Raw genomic sequence first — 17462 nt, 5'->3', positions numbered from 1 at the left:
TCATACCTGTTATCAAAAAATCAAAAGACAGTAAGTATTGGCAAAGATATGGGAAAACTGGAATCCTTGTAAATAATTGTTGAGAATGAAAAATGATGTAATCACTATGGAAAACAGTATGGAGGTTTCACAAAAAATTATAAATAGAACTACCATATGATCCAACAGTCCCACTTCTGGTATTTTTGCAGAAGAATTGAAATCAGAATCTTGAAAAGATACTAGCAACTATGTTCATTGCAGCATTATTTATTTACAATAGCCAAGATGTGGAAATATCTAAATGTCCATCAACATATGAATGGATAAAGAAGTAGTATATCTTTACAATGGAATGTTATTTAGCCTTCAAAAGGAATGACAGTTCTCATACACATGAGTATGGACGAACCTTGAGGACATTATGCTAAGTGAAATAAACCAGTCACAGAACAACAAATACTACATAATTCCACTACTACCAGGTATCTAGCATAGTAAAACTCATAGAAGCAGAGAGTAACAGGACTTCCCTGGCTGTCCAGTGGTCAAGACTCAGAGCTTCCAATGCAAGGGTTTGATCCCTGGTCGGGGAACCAAGATCCCTCATGCCGCATGGCACTGGCCAAAAACAAAACAAAAAACAACAAAAAAACACAACACCACACCGAAACAAGCAAACAAAAACCAGAGAGAGGGCCCAAGCTGCCCTCCCGCCCCCGGGAGGCTCGCCTGGCTCCTATGAGGAGGATGCTCCGCAGACTCGGAGTCGGAGCCGGCCGGCTCCCTCCGCACTTTGCGACCGCCGCGGCGAACACAGCCTCAGGAGTGCAAGCTACCGATGAAGTATGCCTCATTTTTTATGACAAGAAAGTTCGGAAGTGCTCGCTGCCAGAAGAAATCAAGAAAAGAAAGAAGGCTGTCCTCTTCTGTCTCAGTGCAGACAAAAAGTGCATCATCGTGTAGGGAGGCAAGGAGATCTCGGTGGGAGATGTTGGTGTCACCATGACCGATCCTTTCAAGCATTTTGTGGGGATACGTCCTGAAAAAGATTGTTGCTATGCTCTGTATGATGCAAGCTTTGAAACAAAGGAATCCAGAAAAGAGGAGTTGATGTTTTTCCTGTGGGCACCAGAATTATCTCCTCTGAAGAGTGAAATGATCTATGCGAGCTCTAAGGATGCCATCAAAAAGAAGTTCCAAGGCATAAAACATGAATGCCAAGCAAACAGGCCAGAAGACCTCAATCGGACTTGTATTGCTGCAAAGCTAGGTGGATCCCTAATTGTAGCTTTTGAAGGATGTCCTGGGTAGACCATCATCTGGTGCCACAAATCAAAAGCTTCCACGTTTAATGTTATCCTCTTGCTATATGTAAGTAAAGCAGATGTGTTTAGGTTAGGGACTCGCTGAAGGGGACCCGTCTTGTCATTTGTGGGGGTAAACTAGTCTATGAACATGTGCAAATGGTCCTAAATAAATCTAAACTCTAAAATTTTACTGGTGTGAAATTAAATTCTTACTGGTTAAATGCCTGTTTGGGTGCGTTGGCTTGTTAAAAGATTTTTGTTAAAGTGCATGATTTTTAATAGTTCTGTTCACAAACCAGTAGAAGGCCACATGAAGAGAATCACTGCGTCTTTGTTAACCTCAGCAGTTACTTTGCTTCTTTTTTGCTTACAGAATTGGTCATAATCTGGTTGTAATTTTGGCCCAAATTTATTTCATTGAGTTAAACTGCATAATGGAAAATAATTCTCCTTACAACATATTACAGCACTAAAATGCTAACTTGGTAATTCACTGGACATGTGCCAGAGACTGCCTTGAAATGATGTAGGCTTAAAACCAGCACTGATCTTGCAGACTGCTCCCACACCTGGGGCCACTCACTCCCAGATGTGGTCAGGAGGCTGTTGCGAGAGTGACCCTGCACCCTGGAAATCAGGAGAATGTGCACCGTCTTGTAACAGTGAATCGTAAAGCAGATCCGGGCTCCAGTGTAACCCACTTTGTTAGTGAAAATAGTGAGGGTGGTGTATTGACAGACTGCGACTCCATGCTGTCTTTAATTAATTGTGTCTCCTTCAGAACTTTGTTGCTTCTTATACTATAAAATATGGAAGAACATTACATTTACTCTAGGGCCTGGGAGACCTTCTTACTCTCCTAGAGTAGCTTGCAACTGTACATGCAGTGGGGAGCAGGTATGATTGATGACTCTCACGGGAAGCCATGCTGTGGACACCTGGAAGTAACTGTCCTTCACATCATAGGCATAACACTGAACAACCTAGAGATGCACAAACAGTGGAATTTAGAAGTAGCAGTACTGTCTTATGTAATAAAGGAAGCATTTTTAACTTAAAAAAAAAAACAAAAAACGAGTAGAACAGTGCTTTCAAGGGACTGCGGTGAGGAGATAATGAAGAGCTATTACTTAGTAGTTAGAGTAGTTACAGAGTTTATATGTGGGATGATGAAAAGATTCGGAAACAGTGGTGATGGTTGCCACCAACTGTACACTTAAAAATGGTTAAAATGACATTAGAAGTTTAGAAGATATGGTCATGATATGTAGAAGTTGCTACTTAGGTTTTAAACACCCTGTAATTTCATTTTTTTTCCATTTATTTTTATTAGTTGGAGGCTGATTACTTTACAGTATTGTAGTGGTTTTTGCCATACATTGACATGAATCAGCCATGGATTTACATGTGTTCCCCATCCCGATCCACCCTCCCGACTCCCTCTCCATCCCATCCCTCTGGGTCTTCCCAGTGCACCAGCCCTGAGCACTTGTCTCATGCTTCCAACCTGGACTGGCGATCTGTTTCACACTTGATAGTATACATATTTCAATGCTGTTCTCTCAGATCACCCACCCTCGCCTTCTCCCATAGAGTCCAAAAGTCTGTTCTATACATCTGTGTCTCTTTTTCTGTCTTGCATATAGGGTTATTGTTACCATCTTTCTAAATTCCATATATATGCATTAGTATACTGTATTGGTGTTTATTTTTCTGGCTTACTTCACTCTGTATAATGGGCTCCAGTTTTATCCATCTCATTAGAACTGATTCAAATGAATTCTTTTTCATGGCTGAGTAATATTCCATGGTGTATATGTACCATAGCTTTTTTATCCATTCATCTGCTGATGGGCATCTAGGTTGCTTCCATGTCCTGGCTATTATGAACAGTGCTGCGATGAACATTGGGGTGCACGTGTCTCTTTCATATCTGGTTTCCTTGGTGTGTATGCCCAGGAGTGGGATTGCTGGGTCATACGGCAGTTCTATTTCCAGTTTTTTAAGCAATCTCCACACTGTTTTCCATAGTGGCTGTACTAGTCAAAATTTTTAATCAAGTAGACTTTACAGAAAACTTACATAGCAGGTCAGAAAATGAGGTCTTTTAGTTAGTCAAGTGATTTTATATATAGTAAGTTGTACATCATAAATAGCAAATTTCAAACAAATATTAACACAAAACTATACTCATCTAGGAATTAAATGGAATTTTAATTATTTAGTAATGGAAAGGGAAATTCAAGGATCATCCTTATAAATATCCTTCAACAGGTGACTGGATAAACAAACTGATATACCCATACAATGAAATACAACTGAATAATAAAAAGGGCAAACAGTTGATTCATCCAAGAGGGGTGTGCGTATGTAGTCAATTGCTCAGTTGTGTCCAGCTCTTTGGGACTCCATGGACTGTAGCCTGTCAGACGCCTCTTGTCCATGGGATTTCCCAGGCAAGAATACTAGAGTGGGTTGCCATTTCCTCTCCAGGGATTGAACCAGCATCTCTTGAGTCTCCCACATTGGCAGGCAGATTCTTTACCACTAGTGCCACCTGGGGTGCCTACAAGACAGGGATGATCTTAAGTGAATTTTGCTAAGCCAGGCACAAAAAGTACTGCATTGCGTGATTCTATTTATATATCATGGACAGCAAAATTATAAAGAAAACAATTAGTGTTTGCCAGGAATTAGGAGTCAAGGAAGGGGTTACCTAAGAGTGGGATTGTTGGGTTGTATGATAATTCTGTAGCTTTTTTGAGTAATTGCCATACTGTTTTCCATAGCAGCTGCACCATTTGCATTCCCACCAGCAATGCCCAAGTGTTTGTTTCTTCACATCCCCATCAATACTTACTATTTTTCTACTACTACTATTATCCCAGTATGGCTCAGTCGGTAAAGAATCCACCTGCAATGCAGAAGACCCAGGTTTGATCCCTGGGTGGGGAAGGTCCCCTGGAGAAGGAAATGGTAACCCACTCCAGTACTCTTGCCTGGAAAATCCTGTGGACAGAGGAGCCTGGCGGTTTACTGTCGTGGGGTCGCACAGAGTCAGACTTGACTTAGTGACTAATCACCCACCACAGTTACTATTACTGCAGTGTTAGTAGGAGTGAGCGGTATCTCATTCTGTATTTGGTTTGCATTTCCCAAGTGGCTAAGGATGTTAAGCATCTTTTCATGTACCTTTTTGTGACTATTTGTATACTTTCTTTGGAGAAATGTCCATTCAAATCCACCACATACTTTTAATTGGCCAGTTTGTATTTTATTACCAAATTGTGAGTTCTTTATGTATTCTGGATATTAAACCTCTGTCAAATATATTGCTTGCAAGTATTTTCTTCCATTATATAGGCTGTCTTTTCACTTTCTTTGATAATGTCCTTTGATGCAAAAAGTTTTAAGTTTCGATAGAGTCCAATTAATTTTTTTCTGTTGCTGCTTGTGGGTTATATCTAAGAATTTATTACCAAATCCAAGGTCATGAAGGTTTACCTCTATATTTTCTGGTTTAATATTTTTGAGTCTTACATTTACATCATTGATCCACTCTTTGAGTTAATTTTTATATATGGTATGAGGTAGGAGTTGTGAATATGTCTGTTTTTACACCTTTTAGAAATGCAAATATTTTAAAGATTTAGTAGCCACTTTACAGTTCTTTCTCAGTGATAGCAGGCAGATGCAATATTAATGCATATTAAAACCTAATACTTTGAAAAGGGAAGAAAAAAAGGCATGCTTGAACTTTTTACCTCAGATGTCTTCCAGTAAAGGATTCCTGGACACCATGAGATTTTATTTTTCTGGTGCTTGCTTTTTCTTAACTGTTTTGCTGGACAAGCTAGGTTCTGGAATATTCCTTACCAACTTCTTCACAGAGTTTGAGGCCCTAACATCCTGGCACTTCGTGAGTACAGGGGAAGATCTTCTCCTCACTGTATCAATGTCTCCTTCCCTTCCATAGAAGTTTTGCTCTGTTAGCATCATAGGAAATTCTCATGAATCTAGATATGGAAGATTTTAATGACTATCTACTGCCTAAAAAAATGATTAGACTTTAGAGAACACATAAAGTCTATTCTTGTTTTGGTTATCAGAAACATTGAAGGGATCTGAGCTAATTGCCAAGGATCATAATCTTTTTCCTTCCTCCCCTTTCTAGGCTATTTATTTATTTTCTTTCTTCTTCTTCTTCTTTTTTTTAAAGCTTCAACTATGTCTGAAGAGGAATAGGTCATTTCACAGTTTGCCAAATGAAGTATAGCTTCAGCTTTGCCAGACTGCAATCTATCAAGAGTAAGTGACACAAAAATATTCCATTTGGGTCTTGGCAATCCCCTAAGAAAGGCAGGGACAGATGGTGAATAGAGTGTAACAAAACTTTAAAGACAAAAGACATATTATGAATTGAAGAGTGACTAAAAGAAATATGTAATAATTTGGCGTTTGTGCTTTATTTTTTGCGGGGAGGGTTTTGTGTTTTAAACTCTGTCATGTAATGATGAATTTTCCAACCAACCTGAAGGAAATTAGAATTGAAAATAGGATGAAGATCAAAACTTATAAGCAAATACCAAAGCAATTTAAAAATGACTAGACTGTTGTAACAGACTCGTTATTTGTCAAGAAAGAGGAAAAACATGCAAAATGTATTAGGTAAGGTACCCTGAATTTTGTGATAAAGGTTGAAGTTGACATTTGCAATCTGGAGTTGCCCAAAATCTTTTGAAACAAACTCTACATTTTAATATTTCCCCATAATGTTAACCTCACCATTTCAATGTAGAATATTAACCAAAACAAAAAAACGAAACAAAAACTTAACCTTTTCCAGTCCCTCCTCACTTTCTTTTAGAGAATCAATACATGATTTAGATTCTGACAGATGTAGATTTATGACATTTGGTTTGCAAATAATGGGCTTCCCTGGTGGCTCCGGCAGTAAAGAATCCACCTGCAATGCAGGAGACCCAGGTTCGATCCCTGAATTGGGAATATCCCCTGGAGAAGAGAATGGGTACCAACTCCAGTATTCTTGCCTGGAGAATTCCACAGACAGAGGAGGCTGGTGGACCACAGTCCATGGGGTCCCAAAGAGTCAACACAACTAAGCGACTAACACTTTCACTTTTTGTGTGTGTGTGTGCAATTAATGTATGTGGGGGAAGGGTTAGACATGGGACATCCATCTTGCTGATGCAGAAACTGGCAAAAAACATGTGATTCTGTGTTCAGGTGTGGTGGCTGGCCCCAGTTTCCTGACTATGGTAGAGATAAAATGGTTCTGGGATCTGCCCAGCATTTTCACCAAAGTTACTCTTGTAAGTTTTGCCTACAGGCTATTTCACTAACCTTTCTAAAAATTCTATAATCCAGAGATCCTCAACCTATGGGCCACAGACCAGTACCTCCTGTCAGATCAGTGCTGGTAGTAGATAACAAAAAAGGGCACAATAAATGTAATGCATTTGAATCATCCCCAAACCAGCCCCCCCCCACCCCCGCCACGGCATCTACTCCGTGGAAAAATTGTCCTGCATGAAATCAGTCTCCAGTGTCAAAAAGGTTGGTGACTGCAAAAAGGCTGCTATAAGCTATCTAGTACCCATAGTAAATCCTTTCTTTCTTTAAACCAGGGTAGATTCTTTTGTCTGTAATCCAGAACCCTGCTTAATATAAGATACATTGTGTATGTGAGTCTTTCTTGGAAAATGATAAAAATAGTGTAGTATTAACATGAAGCCCCATTTAAAAAATCATGGATATTTAGAAATTTTTATGGTGGATTACTTTTAAAAAGTACCAGGTCATTCAGTGAAGATTGATATTAATATGTATTCAAATTTCCCTTCCTTTTAAATGGAGAATAAAACCAAAGGAATCAGTGTATCTATAAATAATTAATAATATTCATAGGCTCGCTTAGAGTTCAATATACAGTATACATATATAGCCATATGTATATTAATGAGGACATTTTATGTAGTGTTTGACTGTGATATTAAGTCTTTATACTCCTAATAAAGGTACTCTGATTTCTGTTTATCCACTGGAAGTAGTTGTAGCTATATTCTAAATAAGAAAAAATTATTGAGAAAGATGACGATTGGAATCAAACTGTAATTCACAAATGTGTCAAATGCCTCAGAAGTATAAAATTAAATGTTTAGGCATGGGAAACCTGTTTAGTATTGGCTTTCCTTCTCGTCACTCATGCAGGCTATTGAAGAATCATTCTGGAGTTACAATATAATACCAAAGCAGAGTATAGCCCTATGTGAATATTTTATGGTTTATTGTATGTGTGGCAGGCTTAAATTTTAATGCTGCGAAAGAAATGGGTAGCTCTGGAATCCTTGTGTCAACAAGATAGAGAGGAAACTGGTGATCCAATTAGTATAATGGGCGTCTGGCAGCTAAATGATGTACTTCAAAACCTGGCTGGGCATGACTGGCTCTCATCCATACTTCTACAATTTAGAGGGAAGAAAAGAGTGTGTGGAATCCTCCTACTGTTTCTGTGAGGCCTTAACTCTGATTGAGTCTCGAATTTCAGACCTTTTCCATTAAAATGCTTATCCTAAATTTACAAGTTCTCAGGTCTACCCACCTTCTCCCTCCTTTTCCATCACATCCTTACTGTTCGCCTCGTTCTCATAATTTCTTGGTGGTTCTATGGATTGTTCTCCTACTGTTAGTTCATGGAAACTAATCACATTCTGTGATGTGGCAGTTACTTCAGCAATTTTTGATATTTTTTTCAAGTCTAAAGAGCTGTAGTCATGGTTTTTAAAAATTGCCATTAACATAAACAATACAAAGTCAGGAGTCTTCACATTGTAATCTTATGATCCTCTTCTCAAAGGCAATGAAAATAGCATTGTAAAATTTATCCTTGCCTTTGTCCCTTTTAGAACTAGAATCATAATTCTTTAAGTAGCCATCTAACTTTATTTTAAAATTCCATTAATTTGTATTATTATGTGCTGTATGTTGAGATACAGCCTGCTTGAGCCTCTTATGTTCCTATACATTTTGCTGTATACATCCCAAGACTTTAACTGTTTTTTTGTTTTTTTTTTAACCTGGGCCATTTCTTGGAGTGTTTATGCACTTGGTAATCCTGAGAAAGTAATGCATTGCAGTTCACAGCACCGGGTCACCTTTTCAGACAAACCAACTTGCTTACTTCCTGTTCTACAGCAGTGGATTGCCTATGCATAGAATCCTCTGGGGCTCACCACACTGTGTGTGCAGGCTCCTGGGCCCTTGAGGATCTGAGGACTGGCGCAACAATACTGACACTCTTGTTTCTCCTGCTGCAGCAACTGGTAAAGTCCTTGGTCTCTGATGCATCAGCATCCATGGAACTGTGACAGGCTTACTTATCAACTTGTATGGTTTTTTGTTGGAAGTTATCCTGCTTCTGCAATGTCAAATTTATTGAAGTAGGGCTAAAATCCTAATACTTTATTTACAAAATATCTTCCTTTTGAATGGTTTAAGTCACTGTTATATATTCCATGTTTTCCCCCTAAAACATTATTATGAGGACTGTTGGTATATTCCCATTTTGTAAGTGAGGAATTGGAGCTTAAGTGATTTTTTTCAAGATTTTTTAATGTATCTAGCTCAAGTGCTAGAATTCAGGCCTTCTCACTGATAACATAGAGATGGTTGTGTCTTTTATATCTAATACCACTGTCTTCTTTCCCATTCACATTCTTTGATAATTATACCTGCCTGATATGGAGTAAAGAAATTATAACTGTTCTTCTAGGGAAAAAGAATTCTGGATAGTATAACTGCTAGCTGAAAATCAGAAAATATCCCAATAGTTCATAGAACTTCTTAATATTTTATAGAACATGTTCTGGTCTTCACAAAAATTACTCATATAAGAAAAAAACAAAATAAATGACATTTACTCTTAGCTTCAATTATGGTATTTCTTAAAGTGTGGTCCTCATCAGATAATCTGGACAGTCTTTTAAGAATAGATTCTTGGGCTCTACCCCAGACTTACCAAATCAGAATTTCAAGGGTATTAAGGAATCTTGAGTTTTTCAATCAACTGCCCCATGTCATTTTTATGTTTATTAGCACTTACCATGCATTATTACTAGGGTAGGTTCTAGAAACTAAGTGTGGACTGCTCTTTCTGGCTTAAAATTTGCAAATGGGGAAAGAAACAGATTTACAAAACTTCTCTTGAATACAGTACTTTTAAAAAGTCTTGATCAATGTATGACAAAAACCACTATAATATTGTAAAGTAAAAATAAAATAAAATAAAAGATAGTAGGAATATAGATTCCTTGGTAGAAAGAATGCAAGTCAACACCAAATTTATGTCTCCCAGAAAGCCAAAAATCTGGTTTTATGTCATGAATTCAAGAGTAGTGATTTCAAAAAACACCTGTATTTTGTGAAATAGCAGGACTCATCTAACAAATTATTTTGTAGGGAGACCTTCTGTTCTGTGATTGTGAGACAAGTGCTTTTGCCTGTTTATAAATCCATTCAATGTATATTTCATTGATTGTCTAATTTCTGACCCAAGCACCATTCTAGGCTTGGATGCTATAGCTGTGGACAAGTTGACTAGGGTCCCTGCCTTCAAGGTCTTTATGAGAAGAGGATGATAATTTTATTAAGAAAATAAAAAGTAAAGTTCTTTACAGAAGAAGATGACAGGATTTTGTTAGTCAAAAATGACTTCTAACTCACTATTTTACTGAAGAGATGTTTTTAATATTCTTTCTCCCCAGATTTCAAGCTGAAAGTATGATTCTGAGACGAGGACACATACCCTTGGAATGCTACTTGGTTCGTCCTGGACATTTAAAGGTCATGTCAAGTAATATAAGCATGAACAAAAATACCAACTCTGAAATTATAAGTGAGTTTGAAGAAGGTGACTTCATAGGAGTAAATACCGTCTCAATTTGTTAGTCTCTCATCATCAGTTTTTAAAATTAAGATTAAAAAAAGTTTATGTATCATTGCATTAAAATAATTAACATAGTATACTATAATATTGTCCTTGAGTCTTAAATATTTTAGTAATTGAAATGCTTAGTAGAAACAGTTTTCCTTCGCACTGTAGAGCCAATATATAGCCCATTATATAGTTTGTCAATGTGGAGGACATACAAGATTATCAAATGACTTATATGAGTGACTGACTGGTTAAATGAACGAGTTACAAATCATGTAGCTCAGGAGTCAGGGTGGCATTAAAAAATAGAGAAATTATGCTAAACCACTTATGGATTCATGGGGCTCTTTCTGATTCTTTAAAGAAATTTTATCCTTTCAAAATGTTTTATGGGAAAGGGATAAAATTTAGGCTAAGAAAGCAGCTTGTATGTAATGATAAAACTTGCTTCATTTCTATATTTAGTCAAGGGCTGATTGGATTTAGAGATCCTTGAAACCAGAAGTCCGTAAGTGGAGAGGTCTTGGGTTCAGTTCAGTTCTCAGTCATGTCCAACTCTTTGCAACCCCATGGACCGCAGCCTAGATACATTTCAAAGCCCAAAAATATTTACATTGAGAATGAATACTAAGGAAAATTAAGTGTCTCTAAAAAATGTTAGATCTTAATGCTCTGTGCTGTTAGGTCAGTAGATTTAATTAGATAACAAACTGTCACAGAAGTGTGGGAGGCAAAATTCCCCCTCTATTCTCTTGGAGTTTTTCAGCTAGGTCTGAAAATTAAACTGACATAAAACAGATTAACAAGAGAAAAGCATATACATTTCTGTAAGGTTTACGTTACACAGGAGCCCTTATAATGTCATGAAGACCCAAAGAAGTGACAAAACCTAAATACTTTTATACCAGGTTGAAGAAAGAGAGGCAGGCAATTGTGGGAATGTAACTAAAATATATGGGGAGGATGAAGGAAGATTGAAAAAGATAGAAGATAGGAATTATTTTAGCAAGGTCTGTTTGTACAGAGTTCTCTTGGCTTTGACACCCCATGGAAGAATGTTCTTTTCTCCTGGTGTAGGGAGGGCATCTTTCAGGTAGGAGTTTTTTTTTTTAATTAATTAGTTAATTTTAGGCTGTGCGGTGTGTGGCCGCTCTATAGTTGCAGCACACAGGTGTCTCATTGCAGTGGCTTCTCTTGTTGCGGAGCTTGGGCACAGTAGTTGTGATACACCAGCTTAGTTGCCCCAAAGCATGTGGGATCTTCTGGGATCAGGGATAAAACCCTTGTGCCCTGCATTGACAGGTAGATTCTTAACCACTAGACCACCAGGGAAGTCCCTACATGGGAGTTTTTGATATTCTACGTTCAGGAAGAAAAGGGGAGCTTAGAATGCCCTTCTTACAGTTGTTTTTAAAGTCTTTAGTTCTAAATAATTCTTATGTCAAAGTGGCATATTTGGGAGTGGAATATTCTGTCACCTATCATAGACCATAAAGCTTTTTCAGGGCTTAAATTAGATAATGCATGTAAAACTAATAGATCAGTGCCCAGCTGAATAGCACTCAGTAAATGGTAGTTAACAACTACCATTTTGTTGTTACTAATTATAATAAAATCAAATAATCATGTGCTATTGATAGATACATGCTCTTCAAATTAACTTTTTTAAAGTGTGCTGATAATGCTGTGTTGTTAATGACAGTGGTTGGTTGGTTCATTGCTAGGTTTATAGTCTAACCTAAAATGCTTATTCACAGAAACGTGCTGTGATGCTGCTGCAGTTGTGTGTGATTCTGTTTGTTGGCAGTTAAAGTGCATTTTGTTACATAAGCCTGTGTCAAGCGGAAAGCAGAGATTTTCACTATTTTTGGAAAGTGATTTACAAGTGTTTAACAGTTCTTACAGCAGGCTCAGGGGTGTATTCTCATTCCCATATTATTTTAAAATTATTTCTTGGAGAAATCTCACGAGGCGTCCTGTTAGTTTCAGGGTGTTGATGACCCAACAACAGCTGCTCTAAATTTTGTTGTCTTTTTTATATCATTCAAGACAAATGGCTTTCTGAAGCTGTTTAGGGCATGTATTCCTAATCTGCCTATAAATCTTGATGTGCTAGGTACTGGCGCAATTGCCTAGTTGATCCCTTGGGAAGTCTGAAGTGGAAGCGTTGATTAGGTTCTTTTGGGCTGAGAGCCCTATTCAGCTATTTAGCTGGCAGGAAAGTCTTCATTTCTTCATTAGAGAAACTAGTGGCAGGAGAGTCTTACCTCGAGCCGTTTGTCGCTCTTCGCATGGTCACAAGCACTGATTACTGTCGACTCACAGCGTCTGTTGGTGAGTCATTCTGGAAGCAAAGGACAGCACTTTAATCTGTATGTGTTTCGAATGTTTTAAATGGGTATCTCTGTCAATACTTAGATCAAGCTCACGAGGTTTTCTGTGTGTTTGCTGGGATAAATCATTCTGTGATACACTCCTCGAATTCAGAGTGGACTATTCAATAATCTGATTTGAAAATGTCATAGGAAATTTTGTGGATGTCTTCATATTGACGAATATCAATTTAATAGACACAGCCGTGTACTTTGTGCTCAACCTGTGCTGTGGGAACTTGATGGACTGCAAGAATTATGGCCATAGTAAGTGCCATGTACTCAAAGGTCCTATGAAAAAAAGCATCAGAAATACAATGATATGAAGGATGTGGTTTTCTTTGTAAATATTATATCTGTTTTATTATTTATGGACTATAAAAGGAAGGTAAGCTCCATTAACCCAGTGACCTTTATTTTTCCCCAAGCAGGATAATTGCATTCTAATGGAAACATAGGAACAGTGGGGTATGGTAAATACAGCTCCCTGTGCAAGCAGGGCAGCTCACATTAACCTCTGAAAGTGAGTTATCAGTTTCAGCATAAATTTATAAGCAACTCAAATTCTTTACCAAACAAAACAGAAAAATTCTGCCAATGTGTTAGCATAGGGAAAATCTAATAATATTCCTGGTGTTAATCTGATATCTTCTTTAAGTGTATTCTGTTCTCTTTAAAGTGATAGTCATCAGTTTGATTCAAGACTGAATTTACAGCCTTACAGTAAGTGTCACAGTGTCATATCTCGAGTTGTTGTGATGTGCCATTAGTTGGGAGTGCCATGAACATCTTATGTGAAGACCACAAAAATTTAGGGCTCCTATTCTGGCCACGCCTCACAGACTTTCTGTATTTCTTTTTTACATCTGATCATGTCTTCTGAATCTTAAGAGACTTAACTTTGAGAACTTCCTGGGATCTAGCCACAAGAAGGATGGAGTCTCCATTCTGCTTTTGGGTCCTTGGTGCTCTGGGGTCACAGAGAGATTCCAGGGGAGGCTGTCAAATGGTTCTCAGATGCTAGTTCATGCATCATTGATATTCTCTGCTAGTTCTTCACCTGCCAGAGAGCAGATGAGAAAGATATGGACAATGTATGTTTTCAGAAGGCTGAATTTATTCAAAATTTAGAAAACAAGATACTCTGTATTTTAGACTTATTTCTGTCTTTCTTTCTTTCTCTTTTGTGCTTAAGTATTGTTTATTTCATGAAATTATGTTGACAATTCTAGGTAGTTGTTTTAATGTTCTTATGTGACATACACAAGAAAAAGAGAGGTTGCCAGCTATATATCATATTCTTCCATCGCCAAATCCTTTAAAAAAAAAAAAAATGAACTGATCTGGGAAATCTCCAAATCCAGAAACTAATGTACTTTGCGAAACTCTTTTGCCTGTATGAGGACTCAGAACCCAGTGTTGGGAAATGTCTCAAAGTTAAGTCTCTTAAGATTCAGAGGACATTTGTGTTAAGTATATTACTTGCAGTAATATTTAATTCATTTAATTCTTACAATAACTCTACTTGCTGCTATCCTTGTTCCCTTTCACAGATTAAGGGGAAAAAGCTAAAGGAGCATCAAGAAATTGTTTCAGGGTCCGAGCCTGTCGAGCTGTAGGATTCACATCCAGAGTCCTTAGTGACTGTGGTGTCTGTTTAGTGATGCTGTGAAAGATACAGACCTCTCATGAAGTTTAAGAGACTGCCCTGCAAGCTTGGAGAGATAGTTGTTAAACCTCCTGATTTCCAAGATAGTTAAAAAAGCCTTTTTATTTGTTTGTGCCAAGATTTACTATATAGTGGTCCATCTCATAATATGAGAATATTTGTACAAACCTAGGCTTGTGGCCTGACTCACCATCTTAATCACAGACTTGTACACTCTGTGCCAACTCTCTGGTTGAACTGTAGGCAGAAATGTCCACTCACTATTGTATATACTTCCAATTTTCCATAATTAGAGGTGGCCCTGGGAACTGAACAGTAATTGGCACTCCTAGGCCACCTGACATTTGGTAGCCAAGCTCCTCTCCTGAGCAGTCAGAGAGACCTGAGCGGTGGAAGCTCATCTCAGGAAGTAAGTGTGTTCCAGAAGTCAGTGACTGCCTTATATTTGGGAAAAGAGATCCACGCAGGTGTATCTGGTCCCATGCGGGAGCTCTCTCCTCTCCAGGCAGTGGGGTTGTCTCAGTGGTGTTTGCCTTTGAGGGAAAACCAATGCTGTGCTGGAGACTGGGAGGCCACAAGAAGCCTGAAAGTCCTAAAACTGAATGGGTGGTTGTCAGCAGGATCTGATGTGGTGCCTAAAACTGAATGGGTGGTTGTATCAGCAGGATCTGATGTGGTGTCTAAGAAAGTTGCAGTGGACATTACAATCTCACAATTTTCTTTTACTGGTCTTATTTGTTTGTTCAGAAGTCAATACATCAAAACCATTTCAGGCTTATTGGCTCTAGAGTCCTAGAAAGGAGAGTTCTGTTACTGAGATTGAGAAACAGAATATTCCTCCAGGAATGGCCATGAGGCCTCTTCAGCAGCATGCTTCTGATTATTCAGCCCAGGCCCAGGCTGTGCCAAAGGTTATTTCCAACAACGTTAAGAAACTGAGTGATTTTTCAATTTTGAGTATCTTACCCAGTTACTCACAGCACACTTACAGTTTCTAGGTTTGTCTTTATTTCTAATTCACTAAGAACAATTCATTTAATATGAGCAAATTATTCAAGGAGTCTGAAATCACTTTAGTGTAGTGAACAGAGTTTTACAATTAGAGAGAGCAAAGTTCTAATCCTGGCTCTGCCACTCACTTGCTGTGTGATTTTGGGGAAATGATTTAGCCTCTCTGAGCCTCAGAGGGCTCATTTTTAAATTGGGGATGATAAGACCTGTCATCCAGAGTGGGTGCAAAGTGAATTACAGAAAGCAACTCAGGGTAGTTACTGAGCCCTTACTAGATGACAGGTGCTGCTCCAGGCTTATGAATACAGTGGTGAACTTGAACTTGTTTTCAAGGAGCTTGTGTTCAAAAGGGAAGGCCCAGCTCACACGTGATTATAATAAAGCAAGGTGCAGGCTAATATTGTGGTGCAAATCATGAGGGGCCTCAGGTACTCAGGGAGAATAAGTAACTCAGTTTAGGTCAATGGAGCTCCGCCTTGACTGTTGATTAGGATCCGCTGGAGAGTTAAAAAAATTACCAAATACCCTGGACACACCATTGACCAGTTAAACCAAAATCTCTAGGCTTTAGCTTGGGGGCCAGTAATTTTTAAATCCTCTGGTGATTCTTACATGGAGCCTGGTTTAGGAAACACTGGTTTAGGCTGTGATCCTGTGAGGGTTATCAGAGGAAGCTGAATTCTTGAGCCTGAAGCCTCAGGATGGTCCCCAGTTGGCCAAATGTAGAGGACAGAACCATGAGTGGGATGGGAGGGTGAAGCTGGTGCTGGAACTCAGGGGTCTTAAATTACATTCTAAAGAAATGCCTTCTGTAAAGCAATTAGTGTTGGCTCGGGGCAGATCATCAGTAAATGACAGTGATGGCTATTAAGTTCTTAGAATCATTTACATGTAGAATGGGAGGGACGTTCTAACTATGTCTGCTAAGGGCCTTAATGGAAAATTAATTTTCACATCATTTCAGTATCCCAGCCCCGTGAGTGGGAAGAAGAGGTTGCATTGTCTGGGTTACTGGTTTCATTCCATTCAAATTGTGCTTTCTGAGTCTAGTGAGTGACTAATTCCTCACTTGAGATTTTAATTGTGGTAAGATACACTTAACACAAAACTTACCATTTTAACTATTTTTCAGTATACAGTTCAGTGGCATTAAGTACAGTCACATTGTTGTGTAACTATCACCACAAATCATCTGCAGAAACTTTTCATCATCCCCAAATGAAACTATGTACCCACTAAACAGGAATTCCCTGTTTCTCTTTCCCCAGGCTCCTGGTAACTGCTAGTCTGCTTTCTGTCTCTGTAATTTGAGTATTCTAGGTACTTTATATAAGTAGAATCATTGTTATTAGTTGTTGTTTTGTGTCTGGCTTATTTCACTTAGCACCATGTCCTCTTTAAAAAGATATTTTAATAGGTCTTTTTCTTGGACCTTAAACTCTGACCTTTTAACAGCATAGGAATAGCTTCAACGTTAGGGAGTTCATATTTCAACACAGCATAATATGACAAAACAGTGTCCAGAGTGTGTGTAAAAGTCCTGCTGGGTCTCCATGACAAAGGTTTGAGCATCCTGAATTATCAGCTGTGGTTTTTATCTGTCTACTTCCTCAGATGACATAAAAGCAACAGAAGGAGAGCTCTTTTATGCACCTTTTTATAAGTCGTTATTCTATTTCTCTATCAATTTTATTTTTTGACTCTAACTCATCACTGTAGGCTACTTATTCCTAAGTCAACTAATAGACAAATACAGTGGACTTTCATGTCTGGGCTTCCCTTGCGGCTCAGCTGATAATAGAATCCGCCTGCATTGCAGGAGACCCTGGTTTGATCCCTGGGTTGGGAAGATCCCCTGGAGAAGGGAAAGGCTACCCACTCCAGTATTCTAGCCTGGAGAATTCTATGGACTGTATTCCATGGGGTCGCAAAGAGTTGGACACGACTGAATGACTTTCACTTCACTTCACATGTCTCTGTTCTTCAAGCTGAATGGTGTATACAAATAAAAGCTATTTTTAAATAATCTCATTCTGTGTTTATATTAAAGCAAGAACAACTTGCATCTTCACCACCTTGTATTATTTTGTCCAGTTACATGATTGATTTTATTCACAGTTTTCTCTGTCCTCCAAAAATTTTTATGAGTAATTACTCAGAAGGATGGA

At 38.4% G+C, this 17462-nt stretch overlaps 1 pseudogene; it reads left to right on the top strand.

The window, feature by feature from the left end:
- Positions 1-594: 594 nt before the first annotated feature.
- On the top strand, positions 595-1293 carry LOC110136460 (destrin pseudogene; annotated as a pseudogene).
- Positions 1294-17462: the final 16169 nt, after the last annotated feature.

Source organism: Odocoileus virginianus, chromosome 29, assembly GCF_023699985.2.
Source record: "Odocoileus virginianus isolate 20LAN1187 ecotype Illinois chromosome 29, Ovbor_1.2, whole genome shotgun sequence".
Lineage (NCBI taxonomy): Eukaryota > Metazoa > Chordata > Mammalia > Artiodactyla > Cervidae > Odocoileus > Odocoileus virginianus.
Note: the sequence above shows the minus strand (reverse complement) of the source record. Positions and strands in the feature narration are given on the sequence as shown.